We start from the raw sequence: 16,226 nt of genomic DNA on the forward strand, positions 1-16,226 counted from the left end.
ATGATGTGTCACTTAAAGGGGTCATATAATGCCATTTTTGTACAAGTTAATGTTTCTTTATTGTCTAAATGAAAACTATGTAATAACTTAAATTAAATTAAAAAGTCTCATTAGTATTGTAAGAAAACACTCATTTTATATGGCCAAAAGCAGCTGTTTTCAGCAAGCCATTCTAGTGCATGTGTCTTAATGCTAATGAGCTTTGCTCACCCCACCCCTTTGTTCTGTGGGGCGGTTTTGACACAACACATGTGGGGTGTTGCCTTGACAAAATGTGACAGAAAAGAATGGTGATAGGAGTCTCTGAGGACACATCTGTGCAACTGATGTGTCTGAGTCTGAGCCGGAACAAGATTACACTTGTACAATTTCGACAATTAAGTCTCGAACAGGACGTTTCTGAATGGTTGGTTTACGTAATGTCACTTTGATCTACCTTTATATGTTCTGGCAGGGTTGGGTTAGCGTAGTGAGATATGAATCCTATGCGTTTACTGACATATATGTTAGTTCATTGACAGATTGATGTTACACCTAATGCCAATAAAAACTTTTTCCGGTAAATGTAGGCTTGTCATTGATGCTTAACGTTATCTATGCAGGGTAATAACTGAACCAGTGTGACCACATTAACTTTACCACCAGTGTACACTGTTTGTAATAACACAATAACCATAATGTGTTATTATAAACGTGGGATTATGAATTATTTTGAGAACGTAATACAAGGAAAAAATGCCGTAATTTAAGTTACCCTGAAACTTTAGCTGCATTCATAGTGAAGCGTGCAAGCGTTTCAAACTACACTCACTTCTTCTGGAGGTGCAGCAGGAACACGAATAGTTGGTACTGATCCTTTATTCAGGAGCAGCTTCTTAGCCAAACCTGCTTTATACTGACCCTCATTTATAAAGCAGTCTGGTGAGAAATGATTCGCGGTTCGCGCAAACATGGCGTTAATCGGGGGGAATATTCCCTTCAAAAGCAAAACTCAGCCACTGCTTCTTCAGCGGTTCGGATTTAGGAACATCAAAATGACTGCTGTGTTCGTTATTACACCCAAGAACAGAACACCACAATTGCTTAGACGCCATTCTCCTCCAGCGTAACAACAATGGCGGGTCTGAGGTAAAACACTGCTGTCAATCAACAGTCGTGGGAGGGGTGTCCGACAGTATGATGTCACACGGTTCAACGGCTCGATGTGAGACAAGGGAAAACATATAAGGAGATAAAAAAAAACACTAGATGGGTTTTTATCATTATAGGATGGTTGTGTACAGGCGCTGCCAACACACATTTCCATACAATCAACTTGTAAAAGTGCATGTACCATTATATGACCCCCTTAAAGTTTGACAGCTGTATGCAAGGGAAGCAACAGGGCAGCAGCAAAATCTGATCATCCACTGATGCTCACACATGACCGAAGACCCCAGGACAATCCTTGCCACAGTCACATACAAAAGAGACTAACAAAAAGACCACCATGCAGGTAGAGAACCCATGATAATAGTTGCATATGCACCCAGTTGTCATTTGTCAGATTATGATATACTTTTAGAAAAAAACTAATGTGCAAAAATGTTATCTTTAGGGATACAACAGCTATACTCCAGGTAAATATTTTTGCAATTTTTTTCGGAAAGTGTGTGACCTAGGGAAGATCTTCTGCGAAAGACAAAGCAAAGGCAAATAGCTTGTCATCAGAAATTATGTCACACTAAGAATTCAAAGAATACTGAATAATTTTTACTTATAGCAAGAGAAATTTCCCAAAAATCATACGTAGCTAAAATCATACTGTGCTTAAGCTGAAATGTACTTTAAAGAACAAGAATAGGTTGCACTTTTATGTTCCCTACACCTCCCTGAACGTGTAGTGCAACCAAACATGTGCATGTTAGTGTCCATGAAGTGCTGTTTGGGATGCAAGGCGCAGACGCACTGGATGTGGTCCTCATCTGCCTGGGGTGAGGCAGAATCTTGCCTCAACAGGGGGCGGGAGGTGAGGGGTGGGAGGGGGAGCATGCTCCAATCACTCACGAGCCACTGCTGGATATTTTATTTGTCAGCACATCTATCTGTATAAGCAGGGGACCAATGGCTGTGGAGGAAGTGGTCCTTCTGTCACAGAAACAGTTGGCACAGAAGCAACATATTACAGCATTATCCAACCCCCTCCTGGTCCCTTGCCGTCATCTCCTCTCTCCCCTTCAACTCCCTTCTTTGCCTCTATCTCTCGCTCTGTATCATTTTCCTGCAAGCTCTTTCAGCCATCAATGAAATCGCAACCAACCCTGCTGTGGACCGACTCTTGCAGCTGGCCGAGCAAACCAGCAGGGCTGCAGAACATCTGCCATATCTTGCATGCACACAGATAATTCATACCCGTCGTTCTTTGCGATACGGCTTGTGTTTCCCCTCCAGAGATCTCTCTGTACCCCGCTCTGCTTTCTCTTTTTTCCTCAGGATTTAATCCTACTAGCTGTTTTCCCCTCTCTTCTCCTCTATCCCCACTAACTCCTCCCTCCGTTGCTCTCATACTCCCTCACTCACGAACGAACACACTTGAACACAAGCACACATACATACGCACACACACACCCTCCTCCCCCATCGCTGCAGTGTCTCTTAACTGCCTTGGAGCTAACAAGAGGGGAAATAGCACACCGACAATTATAAGAGGAGGAGAGAGCACGACACAACGAAAGAGTGTCAGTGAATGAGTGCATGTGCGAGAGGAGATTCAGTCAGATCTGAGGATGTTGGCGATTCAGGACTAAGGGGACGGATCGCGCGCTCCCTCTGCCTCCCAAGTGAATGTTTGTCTGCAGTGTTGCTGGTGAATGGACGGCAAGCGGTGAAACGGTGAGGAAATCTTTTCCTTTTTTCACTCTTCTTTCCACACACCCTTATTCCTGTTGTTACACCGAGGCTAGCTTCCCCGGTGGTGTCCTTGGGTTCGTTTTTGGCTTGGGAATGTGACCGTGTTTAGTACCTCGGGCTGGAGAATGGTATTTTCCTCCATCTCTGTGAGGTGATGCTCAGGGATGATGCTAAAGAGTCCTGGCTGTGAGTCCTGAAACGGTCTATGTTTGAGGAACAAACATATTTGGTTTCTCGCCGGTGTATCGTACCCAGTGATTCAGCTCGTGCGACGTTAAATGGTCACATATTATTAAATTTTAAATGGAACAGTGCACTAGGTGTAGTGTGTTCAAGCCACGCTCTGCTGGCTGGTGAATATGGAAGAAGATGAATAAGGTGCACACCCCATGAAGAGACAGGATTGCTGCTTCTCCTGGCAGTGTACCGAAAGCCCTATGTTAATATTCTCAGTTTGGCAATACTCCTGCTGATCTTTGACTCCCATTGCTCCTTAAACAACGACAGGTTTGCTTCCCATTGATTGCCGTCGATGTGTTGGCCTGAGTGTTTGCGTGTGCCAGAGGCGGGTTCACGGTTCCCCTGTAGACAGGCCCCCTTCCTGTCGTTTGAGTGTCATTTCAAGCATTTTTGCCCTATCTAAAATTCCTGGGATTGTTATTAGGGCAGCGGAGGGCGGTGTAGCCTAGTGACAGTGTTGTGCGTGCATGTGTGCGATGGAACCTGCACAGGGAGGGGTTAGGTGGCTGGGGTGGGGGTATAATGGTGGCGAGATAGTAGGGGCAGAGGGGCGGAGGATGATGCAGTACAAAAAAATGAAAGGAGAGGGAAAGAAAAAATAAGAGGGCTTTGAGAGAATCCGCCACAAGCAAGGGAACGGATGTACGGGGAGGCCCATGGACCCATTACAAATGAAATCTCATTAAAGTCTCGATTGTTTCTTCTAAATAACAATGGGATTAAAGGGAAAGCAAATTGCCTCTCTTGAGTAAAGAGAGTTTGCTTCTCTTGAGTAAAAGACTCTGGTAATCTTGTACTTACATGTATAGAGTTCTCAGCAGTGTCTCAGACTCCGCTCCAATTTGCCTAGATACTTATTTCTCATCTCTTTCCTACAGAATAATTTGAGCTATGTTATCCACATTGATATTATTGATCGTACACATACTCTGTTAACATCTCAAAAACATGATTTCAAAAGGGGTTTTTCAAAGCGATACCACAGAATAACTATTTTGGGTTCTTCAAAGGAGCTTTCAGTTAATAAGTGCTTTTTTAAAATATATAATCTAAAGAACCTTTTTACATTTTAATCTTGTGCAATGGAAAGATTTATGGAACAACGGATGCCAATAAATAATCTTTATTTTTAAGAGTGCATTTGTGTTGCTCCAAAGGGACATCTGAGACAAAATTGAGACGTAGCTGAGAACTTATACCGTTGAGCAGTATAATGTTCCTCTGGGGAGGTTTGGCAAGGCTAGCGAGCAGTTATGCTATAAGTTCACTTCATTACAGCATAGTACAGATATTGAGTACAGTTGCTCAATAGAGTGCTAATACAGTAAAGGTGCTGCGTTACTCATAAAGAAAGGAAAACACAGACTATGCAAAGAGGAGCAGATACTGCCAGCACTCCCCAACCCACAAACTGACCAAACTGCAGGATGGTTGTGCAACATCAGCTAAGTACCAGTTAATATTTGTACATCCTGGCTGTTGTCTGATATGATGGCCGTTATGGGAGGCATACTCTCATTTTTTCTTTTGCTTTTGCTTAGAATGCGAGAATAATCATCAGTGTCAGTGATATTCAAACACTATAAATGTCCAAAATGATCACAATAGAGCTCAGTCTCAAACAATGGTTAAAAATAAACTTCACATCTTAACTCGCTACACTTTGCTTGCCAGGTAGCTCATTTAACTGTGAACCGAAATCGTGGCGTAAACAAAACCATCTAAAGCACTGAACGTCGGATTGTTATGCATTTGGGTCATGCATTTAAAAATACCTGAGCTTGGCGCTTTGATAGCAAAGCACGGCATGCACACGGATTTCATTTCGATTTATATTTCACAAAAGAAAGTCATTACATTTATTATTCAACATCTTTCTGTCACTGAAAAGTTCACTGGAGTGTTTAATTTGTGGCTTCATACTAGCTACACGAGTCTGATGGAGACTAAGTCTGCCCATGTTATTGAGAACGTGCTTAAAATAAAAACAAATGGGATGCATGGTCATAATCAGGAGAAAGAAATATGAGTCTAAGTTTAACATTGATGGGAACGTTCTCGAAAGGGAAATACCAAAATATACACATGCTTCTTCTACATAAATATGCTTCTTTCGGAGTGAAGGCTTGAATGATCACAACTAGTAGTTTTTGGCACTGCAGAAGTGGTTTGGCAAAACACCTCGCTGGTGACCTTACATGCTCTGATAGCCAGCTGTTCATTAATGCTTAGGACAAATCACACATCTGCCATTGAGGATATAGTTTCTAAAGGGTACTGCTTATTAAAACACTAATTAGTTTTATTTATCATTCCTGACGCATTGCTTATTATTCCTGACTGTTTTGCAGTAAAACGTGTGACATTTTTAAAGGTTCGCGGATTAGTCAGATCATTAATGGTGCTAAAATGGAACGGTGATCATTTAATAGCTCAAATCTGCAGCATGTTATAAGCAGGCTAAATCTACTCTCAGGAAGTCAGTCAGTCTTTTTGAATGATGATGGGTGTAATTTGTTCAAGTAATGTCATTTATCCAAGTTTGATGTGCAGAGTATAGGTTGAATTACGAGAAAAGTGTTAACATGTGGCACTTTCAACAATTCACTGTTTGAGCGTTTTGACATAGCAACATTGACTAAAGCAATGGTGTCAGTTTGGGGCGTGGCTATCTGTTTTGGCTGAGCAATGGAAGACGGGGGGAGTTTCTGGAAACTGATTTGAAAAACAGTCATAATTAAACAGCAATGTCTTTTTTTGCACAAATAACACTTCTTTTTTATGAATATTTCTTCTTTAAAAACCAAAGAGGAAATTCAGAAGAATGTTCTGGTCCCTGTTTTACATGCATTTACAATAAATAAGAACTGAATCATCAGAGTGATTAATGCATATCAGTACAAAGCTGTAAATACATCAAATAACTTGAAATATAGTGCACTGCACAAATGATATTTATCATTTGTATGGTGCTTTTGCATCATTTTTAAAAGTTTCAGTCCTCATTCATTGTATTTTGAGGAAAAACAGTGACCAGTAGATTATTACAAATGTTTCCTTTTGTGTTCCATAACTCATACGGTTTTGGAATGGCATAAAGGGTGTGATTGATCATCGCAACCCCACATATGACAAATAATAATCTCTCGTTTCAGACGGAGTTTCCCTTTAAGTGATATCATATTGAAAAAATGCAGCATGCGTATTGTGCAAGACTTGTCTTCTGACATAGATTGGCCAGAATTGGAGTAGCTACTCTGTGAAGTGGACTGAAAGGGCTTTTCTCAGTGAGAGCATAGAAAATCCAACACTCTGACAAGTTTGGGGTCAGGAGGTGACCATGCCCTTGTTTTATGAAAACACATGTGAGAGAGGCCCTTTGTTGAATTGAAGCAGGTCATTAGCTATAATCAAGTGGTCTGCTTAAAGAATCACTGTGGAATTCTATATGATATAGGTCGCATTCCAAGTCTTAAGGTGGTTCTGTTTAACAACTGTTTAAACATTGTTAGAAGAGTGCTAGAAGATTCAAAGTAAAACCAGGAGCTTATGGTTATACGGTCTGGGAGAAAAAAATGCTATTGAATGTTGCCCATAAGTAGAACAGGCTTGATTTCATGCTACTATGAACTAAACAAATAGGCCCTGCCAATGCCATTCCCATTTGAACATGGATATATTCTTGGTGATCATACACAGCAAACATTATACACTTGTATGGGTGTATAGGCTAAGGTGTTCTGAGTGGCTAGATGATTGCCAGAGCGTTCTGGGTGGGTTACAAGTCAAAAGATGCAAGTAGATTATATAAACTTGGCATTTTCAAATGAAGCCCCCCTCCCCTTCTTGCTAAGTTTGTATCTGTATCATCTTTACATGTTGCTTATTGCACCTTTATGCGTGTTCATTTACAAAGCAAAGTGATTTGGCATAAAAGCACAGTTGTCATGACATCAGCAGGATGAAATGGATCCGACTGTTAATTCTGTAGTCAAGATCACATTTCTCCTGATGAGTCAACTCAGTATTGGCTTTTGTGTACAGTCGTTATCAGCAGTTTGTTCCACAGTGCAGTTTTGCATATCACAAAGAAAAGGTTTCATAATACTGTATTAAAATGTGCAGAAGGAAGTAAGGTCGAGAACTGAAATGACATGTTCTATTTTGGCTTTTGCAAACAAAGTTATCTTAGACTTTATCTGCAGGCTATAGAATGTATTCTGTTTTATTCTTATGAAAGCATTTATTAGTCTTAGTTCATTTCAACATTTAATATTACATTATTAAAATCAAGAGGTGTTAATATAATGTACCTGAACTAATATATTTTAACAGTGAGCAGTTGTGTTTAAGATTAATAAATACTACAAATGTATTGCTCATTGTTAGTTAATGCGTAATGTTATTAATATTTTTGTATCCTTTGAAGCATCAAAAATAAATTTTGGTCCAAAAATAACAAAATCTACGACTTTATTCAGCATGGTATTTTCTTCCGTATTTGTTTTCAATCCGCAAACAAAGATTTGAACGGTTATGAATCAGCATATTGATTAATGATTCGGATTGTGTGTCAAACAGCCAAAACTGCTGAAATCACGTGACATTGGTGATCCGAATTCTGAATCAATACGCTGATTCATAACTGTTCGAATCTTTGTTTGCGGATTGACAACAAACGCGGAAGTGAAGACAATGCTGAATAAAGTCGTAGTTTTTGTTATTTTTGGACCAAAATGTATTTTCGATGATTCAAGAGATTCTAATTAACCAAATGATGTCACATATGGACTACTTTAAAGATTTTTTTATTCCCTTTCTGGACACGGACAGTAAAGTGTGCATACACTTTCATTGAAGGAACAGAAAAGCACTCGGACTAAATATAAAATATCTTAAACTGTGTTCTGAAGATGAACGGAGGTCTTACAGGTATGTCATTAATGACATAATTCACATTTTAGGGTGAACTAACCCTTTAAAGATCTTCTTTTTTTTTAAACTATTATACATGTTTTAAGATTTATGCCCTCATTAAGAGAGAAATGTTTGTATTTTTATCATAATGTCACTATTTAAGTTGATGATACATTTTAAACTCAAATTTTTTATAAAAAACTTAAAAATATTTTAATTATTCTGCTATTAATTTTAGAGCAGGTATAATGAAAACTGATTGTATTTGTTTTGTTCCGTTAGTATCACCAAATGGAACTGCAAAAATAATTATAATTTCAAACAGGTTTCCTGAACACTCCCCCTTCTACCACTGGTTGGACGAACAGATCCCGCCCCCAAATTCACGCCATTGGTTGAGACAGTGTTGCTATGTTGAGCTGGTCGGAAACAGTTTGCACATTTTTCAGGGAAATCAACTTATGAATGGCTTACTTATAGTCATCTCAACGACATAATAAACGGGAATAGGTGAAAGTATTTAAACATCAACTAAATTTAACTGTAAAATAGAAACACATTCGCAAAGTTTATTTTTAACCATCATTTGGGGCTGAGATTTCATTGGGATCATTTTGTTGATGTTTATAGTGTTTGAATATCATTGACATTTGTGCATCATGTTTGAAACTAAAGGTGTAAAGGTGAACATGCTGGATGAGTCATTGGTCAAGCGTGGCTGTATGCGACGTCTGGCTCTATCACTCGCAAAAGGCACTTGGCAGGAAGGGGAGGCACGCACTCTTATCTAGGTCAGCAGGTATGGGGAGAGGGACTCAGAGGTGTTTGCATCTTTTTTGTGCTCACACGGCACCAAGGGAAGTGGTTTTGGGGCATTAACAATACTTGGAACACACAATGGTTTAACAATACCTGAAAAAAACAAAAACATAATAATGTAATGCATCATAATGACATGTTCGATTGTAAAATCCAACATATCAACTGGTTTATTCGCCATTTATTTAGATGAAGTTATACGCGTGCAGTCATTTAATCACATTTTCTGCTTAAGTGAACCACATTCAGCTTCAATAATGACGTAAAGCAGATTTTAATGTATCAGTCAGAGTTTGATGAACTGAGAGGTATTTTCAGGCAGATTATACAGTTAGGGATTATGCCATTTGTAGGAATGGATTAAGAAACCCTGATATAAAGTATTGCCATCACACCTGATAGGTAAGAAATCACAAATATCTTGAAAATATTGAATATTTTACTTTTACTTAACATTGTTCCCCTATTTATACTTCCATTCCAAATTATTTTGTAATGTTAAATATAGCCTACACTATATTCTCACTGTACGTAAACAGTTTGCATCTCATTTGCATAATTTTTTAAAATTTATTTCTAAGCAAATGTATTTCTTAGACACGTCTGAACCAAAATTGATGCTTAAATGAATCATAACCCCATTAAGTATCTCAGACTAAGAAAGAACACCTCTGAGCCATGCAATTTTCTTCGGGGACTGCTGCAAAAACCGTCCTACAGTATTTGTGTGTGTGTATGTGGGCATGTTTTGAGGACACAAATGTGTATAATGACATAGGTATGACATTGGTATTACAAGGAGAGGGTGAAATATGAGGACATTGGCCATGTCCCCACTTTTCAAAAGGCTTATAAATCATACAGAATGAGTTTTTTTAGAAAGTAAAAATGCAGAATGTTTCCTGTGTGGGTAGGTTTAGAGGTGGGGCAGTGTAAGGGGATAGAAAATGCGGTTTGTACAGTATAAAAGCAATTACGCCTATGGAATGTCCCCATATGTCACAAAAACAAATGTGTGTGTGTGTGTGTGTGTGTGTGTGTGTGTGTGTGTGTGTGTGTGACCGAGTGTAGATGAGCTAAGAGGGTCCTCTTTTCTGTTCTCATTATGCACAGAGCATCATTGTATTCATCTGCATGGCCGTAACAGCGGTCATATGACTGAGGACTAGGTGGAGGGGTGCCACCACCCCATGAGCTCTCCTTCTGTCATATGACCGCTGTTACGGCCATGCAGACAAATACAAAGATGCTCCACTGGATGCATAGGGTTTGAGTCAGTCTAACCTATAGGCTACCTGAAGATAACTGCTATGCTAGCATATTGCTACACTTATGTTTTGATCATAGGGGAATATTCCTGGTTTAATACAAGTTAATACATGGCATTGTTTAATGTGTCTAGTCTTATATTTCCTGTGTTGTATGTTTCTATTGAAATAGGAAGTTGTGGTGGGACATGTTAAAACAAATAATCTCCCAAGGCTTTAGCAATGTCACAGCGGTGAAACATGACTTTCTGCTTGCTAGCCGGTGGAATGCTAGTATTGGAGGAGGGACATTCACATTCTAGAGAGCCTTTGATTAAATAAAAAATCTATAGTGCATGAGAATTCATCAATATTTTCCTCTGGTTTCCAGAGTTGGCATGACTCTAAATGCATGTTAGATCTTATTGTGAACGATTCCTCCATGCAAGGGATTTCTTTTTTATTATTATTTGTTTTGACGTAATTTTTATTCATATATGGATCTTCTGATGAAACCTCAGACTTCTCTCTGGTGACGTATGCTGGCCTTCTCCATTTACTGAGTCCATTTAAATCACACCCCTTTCTTACAATCGACAGCAAGCTTGCATTAAGATCTGCCTCCATTCAATCAACAACCGGATAGCATGTTTAGCATCGGTTTAATTGGATGTACATCATAATAGAGAAGATCTGTTGTTGCTCCCTTTACATTGCAACTTAATTTCAGTAATGTTGTGTACATTTAATTTTCTATCATTATACTCCGATCAGGCATAACATTAAGATTTTGAATGATTATCACTGACAGGTGAAGTGAATAACAATGATTATCTCTTCCTCATGGCACCTGTTAGTGGGTGGGATATATTAGGCAGCAAGTGAAATTTTTTCCTCAATGTTGATGTTATAAACAGTAAAAATGGCCAAATTGCTACAGCTAGATGACTGGGTCAGAGCATCTCCAAAACTGCAGCTCTTATAGGGTGTTCCCGGCCTATAGTGGTCAGTATCTATCAAAAGTGTTCAAAGGAAGGAACAGGGGTGAACCAGTGACAGGGTCATAGGCGGCCAAGGCTCACTGATGCACGTGGAGAGCAAAGGCTGGCCTGTGTGCCCATGCTGACCCCTGTCCACTGTCGAAAGTAAGAATCACCAATGGACCACGGTCTGATGAATCACGTGTTCTTTTGCATCATATGGCTACTGCATATATACAGTAAAAAATTATTGTGATTGGACTGTAAAAAGACATTGTGAGCCAGGCATTCTCGTCCAACATCAGTGCCTGACCTCACAAATGCGCTTCAAAAAGAATGGTAAAAAATTCCCATAAACACACTCCTAAACCTTGAGGAAAGCCTTCCCAGAAGAGTAGAACCTGTTATTGCTGCAGAGGGTGGGCCAACTCCATAATAAACCCTACGGATTAGGAATGGGATGTCATTAAAGTTCATGCTTGTAAAGACATACGTCTCAACCTTTGGCAATATAGTGTCTTTGTGTGTTTATATATATGAGCATTGAGCAGTCTGCTTCTTACATCACCTCACTATTGACAACAGGCAGTGGACATTTTTGCCTGCTACATTTCGCTAAACGTTACAACATTATACTATCAGTCATTACTGTCAAAATATTGGTCAATCAACAACATTTGTGGCATAATGATTGATGATTTAATTAATGTATTGACAAAGCGATTGTAATCAACACTATGCAATAACTTGTATCGACAGAGCTAGTATTGCACATTTCTTCAAAGTCAGCTACATTCTTGTGTGACAACCTTTCATAAGCATCATTCTGGCCAGTTTTGTGGCGATACTTCCCCTCATGGTCTGTGTTTACAGTGAATAGTGAAATCACACCCCAGCTAAGTGCAGCATAGGGCTAGCACAGAGATAAACCGACCCTTCCCTTCAGAAATCTGCTGTGCCTCAAAACGGCTCATATCTTATCAAAGCCTGAATTTGAACATTACACACATCCAAGAGAGATTAGCAACATGTCGCTCTTGAGCTTGATCAGACCTCTTTTGTATTTCTTTATTTGACAGCAGCTGAGGTTAAAAGGTTGTGGACAAATGCAGACTGTTAGGCTCAGAACTTAAAGTCCAACCAATAGATGGTACACCATTCCCCCCTCTTCAGTCTCGTTTCTCCTATATAGACAGTTCCCTTAGCAGCTATGCAAAAACATTCACAGTACACAGACATGCATTGTCAGGGCAAGAAGCACATGTGACTGAAAACAACACTTTTAATAGGGGCCAGGCCATGCCCCTACCTCTCATGGGACCCTTCATGACAAAAACAAATCTGCTATACAGTCGCCCACCATCAACGCCGGGCCCAGCCAAATCAAAAGTCCTCTGTTTTGGGGCCCGCTATTGACTGAAACACTGCCACTCATTGTTTCTCCTGATGTTTGCACTGTGGTACAACAAAGCTGTGTCCTTTGAGCAAGACATCTTGGGTCCGTTTTGGGCCATGAGTGTACAAAGCTTTGGACAAATGTGATTGTTTGTAGCTCATCATGTGACGCCCCCACGCTAATTTCCAATGCATACGTTCCCTTCATCCAAAGGGGATGAAACGCATATGCCGGGAACTTCATAAACATGTTAAATATGCTACTTTCCACACCGCTTCACTTCTTTTTGTATTTCCATAGTGCACATAAAAACCTTTTAAGACCTTGGCCACAGGCCAAAATTAACATTCACAGATTGCCAAATGAGAGCAAAAATGCTTTTGGCAAATAAATAAAAGTTGCAAGTTAGCTGCATGGTAACTATCTTGCATTTGCTGTGAATGCAACCCAAGCTCATGAGGAAACATAACTATTTTACAAGGTGGCAGTTTCGTGCAAGGTGATTTGTTTACCCCTAAACCTAACCCTCAGTTGGGTGTAAGCAGATCACACAAAAACATACAACTGAGATTGTGAAAATTCATGTAAATTAGCATGTAAATTAGCCACCAATTAGCCAAAGCATTATATATATATATATATATATATATATATATATATATATATATATATATATATATATATATATATATATATATATATATATATATATATATATATATATATATATATATATATATATATATATATAAACAAACTTTAATTTGAGGCGGAAATTTTAGATTCGTGGCCCCTGGACTTTCTAAAATTAAGTAGCTTTGCTTATATATAGACATATAACTAATTGAGCCTTCAGTGAAGCTCAGTGGTTTATTGAGATACTGTGACTTCAGACAGAGATTAGAGGAAAAACTCTGACCTTGACTGATTTAGTAATTACTCATAATGCAGAACGACTTCATCCTGATAACCCGACGCTGTGTCTCCTAATTCATTCTCATAAAGCTTTGTCTCATTTCTTTACCTCACACTCTTTTCCAATCTTCACAACCTGTCATAATTAAAATCTTCTAAGCACTATTACTTACAGTAAAGGGCCTCTATGTCTTTGTTCCCTTGATCCAGTACTTGGGCTGGACGTGACTCAAGTCTAAGCGCTGGTCCCTTGGTAGGCCTAGTATCTTAGAATCTTATAAAAGAATGTGATAATAGGTAGTACTTGTAACCAGGTATGACATTAAAGGAATAGTTTACGTACAAATCATATATCTAATACCTGTACATTTTTGTTGTTATTGTTCTTCATGGAGCACAAAAGGAGGAATTTAGCAAAGTGATCATCTGCTCTTTTTCATACAATTAAAGTGAGTGGGGACCAAAGACTGTCACATAAAAAAATTATGAAGTCATTAAATCAGCACTAGGTAACTTTGGCTCTCGGGGTCCCCTTACAGTTGGGAAAAAATATTGCCCTCTACTACTTTCGTAAACTCTGTCATCCTATATCAGGGGATGCGCGCAAGCATTTGTTGACATTAGAACCATGATAGCCCTGAACTAGTGATGAGCGGGTTGTCTCATAACCCGCGGACCTCATAAGTCTATTTAATGGTTGCAGGTGCGTGGCGGGTTGTAAAAATATATACAGTGGTGCAGGGCGGGCCAAATTATTTAATAAAAGCGGGACCTGCAGGTTGGAAAAGAAGCCGACCCGCGCATCACTAACAGTTACCCTGAACACTGTTCACATGCAGTTGTTCTGCTTGCGTTGCGTGTGAAATGTCTTCATCCTAGGTACAGTGGCATATGTTTCAGCATGTCATATGAATATAATTTCATGGGTTTTATTTTTTTCAAACGCCAAATGATCGCGATGCTCACGTTTACAAGCCAGCATCATTATAGTAGCCTAGTCTATTGGTTACTATTTTACAGAATCTATGATACTTCAATTCAGTGTTTGAGTGGTAGGTAATAACCATAGCAAGCATGACAGTCAAGTCAGCATCGGTCGGGCATGCCATCTTCAGCTCACGCCAACGAGCAAACGCTGGCCCAATGTTGATCCTTGTCCTGCCTTTAATCTGATAACTTTTTAGTTTCCTCTTATTTCATTTCTCCAAAGAAACCTTTGCTTTCTTATTTTTCTGTGCTGCTTCAGACATGACTATAACATTCGACAAACAAACGATAGTTGAGCTCACACGTCCGAATGTAAGGAAGTGGGGGGTGGGGGTGGAAGTGACATATATGCCGTAAAGCAGTTGAATTTTGTAGTTCTTTTTGTTCTCGGGTTACTTCCCGAAGTTTAAAAGTACGATTAAAAATGATACAGACCCCGTCAGGCTATGGCAGTCATTCAACCTATTGTAAGTCGATGTACATGGATGGAAATTAGCACCCGCCACCAGCCAAATGCGGGTGATTTTGAGCTGTGGGGAAAACAAGGGAATAAATGAATAAGTCATGGGATCGAAATTCACAATACCTATTATTTCCGCTAAAATTGTAGATTTGAGACCTATGTCAGAGTATTGTCAGTGACTACAATCTATTGTATGACTTCAGGAGATTTTGAAAATAGCGCTTGCGTAATTTGGGCTGGGCTCTTGATGCTTTTTTGTTGTTGTCATTTTTTGGACATTGAGTCCCTGGTCACCATTTACTTTCATTATATGGACATGAGACACATCCTGCCTAACACCTCCTTTTAGTGATTCATAGGGTGACTAAATGATGAGATATATTTTATTTTTATTACTCCAAAATTGTATTATGATGCTATTTGGGCCACATCGGATGTCTTGCATAATGTAAGGCTTTAAATGCAGCGTGTTGGATATCTCTCAGTCTGCGACCTACATCTAACTTGTTTAGGCAGGTTCCTGTACACCACCAATGAGTCAGAACCCCAGAAAGAGAACGCCGGTTCCTGTCTGAGCTGGAACACTATACGTTAGCCGTTAGCCATCTCACTGTCTAGTGGCAGAGGGGCAATCCTGTCACAGTGGTATGTATGGTATTTCACATTATGGGTAAGTGTGGTTTGTCGTTTGAAGTTTTGAGATGAAATGAAAATCTTCCCCTGTTCGCAATCTACATCTCAAATCTCAGAAAACATTCTCAGAAAAACCAGTGACTTGCATCTCACTTCCATGATGTTGTTTCAGTTTTAGTCATTTCTGTTTTGCAAAGTCTACCAATTTGGTTTACCCTTTTTCGTTCATTGACAGCTCTAAAATGACATGTTTAAGAGGCATTTCAACCAGAGAGTATTAGGCTATGGGATGCTGAATGTCAAAGTCACCAGAAGAGCTATCTGACTGAACAAGACTGACAGGATAACTTCCCTGGATATTTGTGAGTATTTGAATCATTCGGCAGTCACATTTAGGAAATGAGCAGACAGATTTCCCTTTCTGCATTGAGTTTTTATTTAGTCTATAAATTCATGTTACAAAGTTACATCAAAGTTGTATCAAGTTTCAAGCAAAATAAAATGTACGTTTAAATTAAAAACAAAAAATACTTTTTAAAATATAATTAAAACTTAATGATTGTTAGTAAAAACACCAAGGGCTAGATTTGCATAATGCCGGCGCAAAAAAAAAAACTGTCAAGATTTACTAAAGACACGCAGTGAAAAATTAACGCTGAAAAGGCATGGACAGTTATTTTTGTGGCTGACCTTATTGCATATATGCATTTGAAGGAGTTTCCCATGTAGACACAACGAAC

At 39.2% G+C, this 16,226-nt stretch overlaps 1 protein-coding gene across 1 annotated transcript in view; it reads left to right on the top strand.

Moving 5' to 3' along the window:
- Nucleotides 1-2,163: 2,163 nt before the first annotated feature.
- The window catches only part of gnaz (guanine nucleotide binding protein (G protein), alpha z polypeptide), a 53,765-nt gene continuing 39,702 nt past the window's right edge, over nucleotides 2,164-16,226 (top strand). The window contains exon 1 of the mRNA XM_067433776.1: nucleotides 2,164-2,871. The gene's annotated coding sequence lies outside the window, so the exon portion shown is untranslated. The remainder of the gene's footprint in view (nucleotides 2,872-16,226) is intronic.

This window comes from Pseudorasbora parva, chromosome 23 (genome assembly GCF_024679245.1).
Source record: "Pseudorasbora parva isolate DD20220531a chromosome 23, ASM2467924v1, whole genome shotgun sequence".
Lineage (NCBI taxonomy): Eukaryota > Metazoa > Chordata > Actinopteri > Cypriniformes > Gobionidae > Pseudorasbora > Pseudorasbora parva.